Raw genomic sequence first — 7,779 nt, 5'->3', positions numbered from 1 at the left:
AGCCACCCCACAAGTACTCTCTACACTTCTTGTCAACCTCCTTCATTATGCTCTGAGGTAAAACAAAGATTGCCCCAGAAGCTATGAATTGAGAATAACACTGCATTAACCACCTGAAGCATCTCTTCATATGATAGTTGCTTAGCATAACTGACTTTGATTTTATTTGTTATCTTCTCAACAAGTTGATAGCAGTCCAACTTGCTCCACTTCTTAGGTGACAGTGGTAAACCTAGGTACCTTATAGGAAAAGTCCATAGGGAGAAACCGGTGTTGCTTAGGAGAACTTCCTTCGTATGATCATCAATGCCTGCCATAAACAAGCTAAATTTGTCCATATTAGCCACCAAACCTGATACACTACTAAAATGTGCTAAAACCTCTAGGACTCTATCCTCTGAACCTCTTTCACCCTTGAAGAACACCATGAGGTCATCAGCAAAAACTAGATGTGTCAACTTCAAGTGCTTGCACAAAGGATGGAATTTGAAATCTGGGAGGGCGCTCATACAACCCAATGTTCTGGACAAATTCCATCACAAGAACAAATAATAAGGATGATATTGGATCACCTTGTCTAAGATTCCCTTTTTCCTCAAAGAAACCATGACTTTCACCATTTACATTAATTGAGAACTTGGTATAAGTTACACATTCCATAATCAACTATGTGAACTTGATTGGAAAGCCATAACCAATCGGAACCTCCTCTAAGAATTCCCAATTTATCATGTCATAATCTTTCCTCAGGTCTATCTTCATAGGGAACCTAGGAGTAGTCTTCCTCTTATAGTGCCTCAGTATGTCATGACATATAAGCACATTGTGGAGCATAGATCTGCCAGGTACAAAGGCAAATTGGTTATCTGTTACCAAAAGTTGAATTGCCACTTTCAGTCTGCTACATAACAACTTTGAGATGCACTTGTACAATACATTGCAACAGGATATAGGCCTGAATTGGCTTGCATGAATCAAAGCAGTATTAGTAGCATTCAACTGTTTCAGCAACTTTCCATTATTGAAGAACTCCAGAACTGCATCTATAATCTCTTCCCCTATAATAGGCCAGACTGACTTAAAGAAGCCACTACCATAACCATCAGGGCATGGGCTCTTATTACTGTCAATTTGGAACATAGCAACTTTCACCTCCTTCCTTTCAAAAGGTTTCATTAGGTCTACCTGTTGTTCAATTGTGAACATGACCATTCTTTATAAATGCTTCAGCTGCTTTGGCTCTACTGCTTGCTTTCTTTTCCATCATTTCTTCATAATAAGTGACAAATAGTTGAGCTATATTATCTGGATCTGTCTGCCAGATATCCTGATCACTTTCAATTGAGTAATTGCCTGTTGGAGTCTCTTATGTTTAATGACTGAATAGAAGTATCTAGTGTTGTCATGTAGCCTTACTTTTTTGTTGCAAGTAGACCTCATCTAAGTAAGATGAATGCCTGAACTTTCGATATTTTTGATGTTCTTCTTGTTGCAAGTTTGGATATGTTAGTCTAAGCTATAACTGCTTCTAAACTTTCAATAAAGCTTCCCTATCCTCCTTTTCTTCATACTCAATATTCTTGAAGAAGTTCTTGTTTAAGCCTTTTAGAGTTTTCTTTAATAACTTCAATTTTCTAACCACTCTTAATATTTTACAGCATCAATCTCTATATTCCAACCCCTCTCAACTTGCTCCAAGTATTGTAGATGTTGAGTCCATACATCGCAAAACATAAAAGATTTCCTGCCTCTATGTCTCTCATTTTTAGCACAACCTTCACTGGACAATGGTCACTTATGCCTTCAGGAAGAAACATAGCTTTACAATCAGGCATTGAATCAAGCCAATCATTGTTAATGAATGCCCAATCTATCTTAGAGTATATTTTTTGATCACTATGTCTATCATTCCATGAATATCTGCACCCTTGATTAGGTAGTTCAATCAATCCACATACTTCTACACAATTATTAAACTCCACTACTTCAGCCCATGAGACAGGATTTCCTCCTATTCTATCCTCCATGTTTAAAATAGAATTGAAATCACCTATAACCAACTATGGCCTTTAGCAGCTTGCTACATGTTCTTCTAGATACTCCCACAGACCTCTCCTTTCCTCCTTAGTGTTAATGGCATACACAAAGGATACTCTAAATGTAACCTGTAGAGGGATATAATACACCTCACAGGACAGAACCGGTGCATTCATACTCAAAGGTGTTACTCTATAGAAGTCAGGTCTCCCGACCACTACAATCCTACCATTGTAATGAGAGTTCAGATTAGCGGTATATTTCCAGGCTCCAGCCATTAAACTGCTTTTTAATTATTTTTTTAACCTTATACTGTTTCAGTGTTTCTAGCAGATTTATTAGTCCTGCTCTTACTTCATTGCAGAGGAGCTTCATCTCCCTCTGCTTATTAGGGGCATTTAGGCCCCTGACATTCCGTGCTACGCAATTAACCATTCCCTGAGTGAGGAATGGTTGAGGCTCCCATATTTTCTCCAGATAAGTAATTACCAAGTTCAGTGATACTAGTCTTGTTCAGTACTTGAAATGAGTTCCGTTTCACAATTTGTTGTTCCTTGACTTGCTAATTTTTTTCCTGTTTTCAAAGGTAATCCACCCTCCATTACTACTACTTTCTTTTTATTGCATCTTTGGACCAGTAGCTCCTCTCCCCACATCTAAATCTCTGTCAACTATTGGATTTGAAGGCTATTTTTCTGGATTTTTTGAGATTGCTGCCTGTTCCTTCTCACATTGTTTCTCCTTTCTCATTTTGGACAGGTTTTGGAGGATTCTTCTTCCTACACACCTCTTCAGAATGCCCATACTTGTTGCAAAACTTACACAAAATGGGTTTCCAATCATAAGAGACTTTTTGTTTAACAATATTACCCTTTTCATTCCTGAACATCACCACTTCAGGAAGAGCAACATCCGTATTCACTTCTACCAGCAATCTAGCAAAACTCAGCCCAATCTTTTGCTCAGTGTTATGGTCGACCATGAGAGGTTTTCCCACTAAGCTGCCAATTTTACTCAATCCCTTTGCACTCCAATATTTGAAATTCAATCGTGGAAATTTGACCCAAATTGGCACAATGTGCAGCTCTTCACGAGTGAATTCCATATTCGGACTCCAATCTTTCACAATGAACGACTTGTTGTCGAAATGGTATATGCCACCTTGTACTACTTCATTTTTTCCCATTTCACTATCAAATCTTACTAGAATTATTCCATTTTTTAACATAACAATTTTGTTCAATCCATGTTTTGCCTAAAGCCTTTGGATGAACCCTTTAATCACTGCAATCGGAGGGTAAGCACCCTAAACATAACATACAACAGCATTGCTACAGTATTCTACTTCAGATTAAATATCCTCTACTTCAAGTTCTATAATAGGAGACTCAACATGTATTTTAGGAGCCACATGTTGATACCCAATTTTGCCCTCATGTTTTTTCAAATAGTATATATATTTTTAAAATGTCATTTTGCATTATTATTTAATTTACAACAATTATACATGTATTTTTCATAATTCTCCGCAATGTTTAGAGCTTTAAAATAATTTTCTTGCATTTAAATTACTCAAATACTTATTAATTATCCATTTAAATTATTTATTATGACGTAATCATCCAAATTTATTATTTTTCATCCATATATGCGTTTCATAATATTTTACTTCATTTCACATAATTATGTTTGTATTTTTGCAACACTAGCCTATATTCTATGCACAATTACATTTATTGCATTATTTGGGCTAAAAGGTATTTTTATATTTTAATGTCAAGCTAGTATTCTAAATTATTTTACTACATAAATGATATTTTTATTATTTATTAAACTCTTTTATAAATTATTTTTTAAAATAATTTTGCACTATTTAATTTATAGCCAATTCAAGGCTAATTTAGGACTAAAATCAACAGCCCAATCTACCCCAAATCTTAGCCCAATCCACCCCAGCCCAAACCAGATGACCCGTTCTCCTAACCCGCCCCATCTTCCTTCAATCCTGGCCATTGATCTCAGATGATCAACGGCCCATAATAAAATCATATTCCCTCTTATATCCCACAACCCAAATCCTAAAGACCCATTTCCCCTGCCCAGCCGCCTCTGTATTCTCTCATCTCTCCACCCGCTTCTAGAAAACCCTAGCCGCCATATCCCCAATCTTCTCCGATTCCAACCCAAACATGAAATCAATCCAAAATTTACTTACCTATTTTATGATACTCTGCTATTATACACGTGTCTATGGTGTTACTTAGTTCTTGCTCTATTTTTGGCAAGAACTACTTCTCAAAAAGGGGATCGATTTACCTTGATTTTGTGAAGATCTGGACGATCTTTCATCTATATACACGCTATAATGAACGATTCTTGCATTATTGGTTCGATTCAAGGCCGTTGGACCCAACTAGGGTTTGAGATTTTCCTTTTTCCTTATTGATTTTCGATTGCATGTGATATTCTTTCCTTTCTTGTGTTTGACCGATGATTTTCCTTGTTTGTTCGTTTAAATCTACTGCTATATAAACCCCTCCCCAATTTTCCCTCCAGGACCGAACTTTCACTGCTATTGCACTCACTATATTTTCCCTTACTCGTTCACTTCCTCTGAAACACTTGGGTCTTTGGCCGGTTGAAAGCCAAGGCCATAATATTATCAACCTCTTCCGGTGCAAGCACTGCTCGGAGCGCTTTCGAGGCTCTTGTGAACTCTGAAGCATCGTGGATTTGGGGTTCTTGCTACCAGTATTCTAGACTGCTTATTCTTTGCCCATTTAATTTCGCTACTGGTTAGTTTACTTAACTCTTGCAATGTTAACTATTTTCTTTCTCTTTATCTATATGTGTTCTAGGTGTTAATGATGTTTAAATTCTGTAAGCATGATTCAGCTTCTTTGTTATTTATGAATCCCTGATATTGTACTGCCATGATATTTGTTCTATAACCCCTTGCAATTTCATGTTCTTTGTTAGTTGTATTTATTAGTTTTCAGCACATGTGCGATACTCTCATCATTAGGATGGATTTCAGCTTTTCTTAGTTTGTTTTTAGACTAATGTGTGTTCTCTACTATGTCCTGCACTTCTATGTTAGTATTCTAGACTTTATGAAGTTCTTCTTGTCCAATAATATAGACCTTTGAGGCTGTATTGATTAGCTGAAGCATATTTCTATTCAAGCTTTGTTACATGTTTGGTTTATGCAATTAGGTGCAAATGGTTATGCTTGCTTGTCCCATTCCCTTTTAAGTGCCGCATGATCTCATGGATTAGGACACCACTGAGGTTTCTAGTAGGCCATTGCTATTAGTGTTGCCATGTTGCCTGTGGTCACTTTAATATGGAACTACATATCTCTCTGACAATAACTGCTTAAAATAAGACTCACTTGTTTAAAATCTATCTCTGACCCATGTTGGTTAATGTCTTGATTGCTGGGAATTAGTATGTGCGTGTTTGTCCTGTAAACTTGCCTTTCTCAATCTTCTAAGTGTTCAGCATGCTACAACCTCTCTTCTGTTGAATAATTACTCAATCATGAACCTATGTTGTTAGTTTTCTATGTCAAACTCACCATGCTAAAGAGCTCTATTGGTTCTCATATTTTTCATGTTCAAAGCCCCTTTTGTTTCTAAAATGCAAGTTCTAACATGCCTTATGTGAGTCCTGTCAACATGTTTATGATTCTGTATCTATATCCTAGCAAGAACTGTTGTTAGTAGGCTTCAGAGCTGTTTAATTAGTTTTCATGTGTAGTTTGTTAATTTGTATGGTTAAGTTGGTCATCTGCGGTTGTTGGGTAAGAAGGTCTTCCCTTTGGGCCTAGTGTGGATCCTTGTGTGAGTTTTAGTTGAGCAATTGATATACTCTGAGGCTTGGGGTGTATTTGGATCTGAGTTTGCTGTACGTATAAGGAAAGAGCATGCTGAAGACCCAAGCTTCACTGGGTTATAGTCTTTTAGGCCTGCTATGTACACCGGGCGTGTAATCTTTTAATATGTAAATTCCGCACTTGTATTCGTTAATTCTAGGTATGTAATAATTTGTAAACTGAACAGATGGGGGAAATTAGTAAAAGGGGTAGGGTATTCTGATTCTCACACAAATGGGTAGAAAGCATGCCTATAGGATTTACTTGCTCTGCTTGCTATTTTGTTCGATGTGATTTATACACTAGTAGAAATCATGCCTATAGGGAATCACACACTCCACTCAACTTGTCTACTACATGCATACTATCAAAAGTATGCTAGTTTAAGTAAATGTTTTACATGTTTCTAATAGGACTTAACGTCTCTAATACAGTATGCTGCCTAATCTGATCGCGTGCACTCGTTGTTTGTGTGTGGAGGCTAACTTGGGCCTTTAATTGTCTTTACATGAAGTCCTATTTATTTTGAATGTCGCCTAGTTTTATCATTTTTTGAGCATCCTAAGTAAGTCTGGAACCACCCAAATAGAGGTCCAAAGCCTCCTGGACCATAGGCATGGGACATGTAGTGCACGTATAGGGTACGATTTAGAATTGAATTAGAGCGCCTTTAAGTAAACAACTTTAACATAGTAATTGGGTAGCAGGAGATGATAGTTTGTGCCCGCTAAATAATATGAGCAACCCCTATCTTAAAGGAGTCGCGAAGTATTATTTATGTTGCACGGGGTGATCCTTTATGCTAAAAAACTTAGGACCCCCTTTTTCCTTTTATATACTTGTTATTCGTTTAATATAAACTAATGTTGTTATAGTCATTAAGATTTGTACCAATTCCTATGTGTTATAATAAAACTCTTCGACTTTTATTTCCTTGTTACATAATCCACATAGTTTAAGTTCGGCCGGGACCCACAGTTGTGGACCTCGAAGAGTGCCTAACACCTTCTCTTTGAGGTAATTTGAGCCCTTACCCGATCTTTGGTGACATTGGCTAATCAAACATAGTTATTTGCATAAGGTGCCCTAACGCACCTTAAAAATCGTTAGGTGACAACTCTTCTCTTTTAATACCCTCCTCCTTTAAAAGAGTTGTCACATGTCGAAGCCCGCTTTCGCGAGAAAGGGGCGCGACACCACATACTCCATTTTGAGCTCTAAATTTGGGATTTTCGAGATATCGAAATTGTCCCAGATCGAAGCCCTAGGTACTGAATTTTCCTCCTCTTCGACTTCATCAACCCATGATTTCTGTCCATACTACTTGGTGTGCTCTTCTCATTGCGATTTGTGCTCTGCATGATTTAGTTCCATTGTTGTTGTGCTTTTACGCTTTGACTTTTCCCCTCTACTATTTTTTGTGTTACCGTTCCATTGGTTTGCGAGTCTATTTGGTTGTCAATTGGTTGAATTACTATTATTCGTGGGTTTGCTTTCTGGCTTTGCCGGTATTGCGAAGATGATGCTGCCATGATCGCCTTCTGAGATGGGACACGAGCTCTCTTCCCCATTGGAGGCGCACGTTAGTATCATGCGCCGAGAGAGAAATGTGCCATGCGCAGAAGTTATTAACTTACTTTCTCATTGGTGTCTTATAAGTTTTAAGGAATTAAAAAAATTTCTCAGAATATTTTAGTTCAACCGAACTTTCTACCAACTCTAAAACCAAAGCACTCATGGAGTTTCTCTGTTAATGGGTGCTTACCAAAAGAAGTTGACAAATAATTGACCAATCCCTATATTGTACCGCCAATAGAGCAATGGGTTCTCCAGCACCCACAAAGATATATGTGGATCTGCCCCTG

Source organism: Nicotiana attenuata, unplaced genomic scaffold (assembly GCF_001879085.1).
Source record: "Nicotiana attenuata strain UT unplaced genomic scaffold, NIATTr2, whole genome shotgun sequence".
Classification (NCBI taxonomy): Eukaryota; Viridiplantae; Streptophyta; class Magnoliopsida; order Solanales; family Solanaceae; genus Nicotiana; species Nicotiana attenuata.
This window is presented reverse-complemented; position numbering follows the sequence as displayed.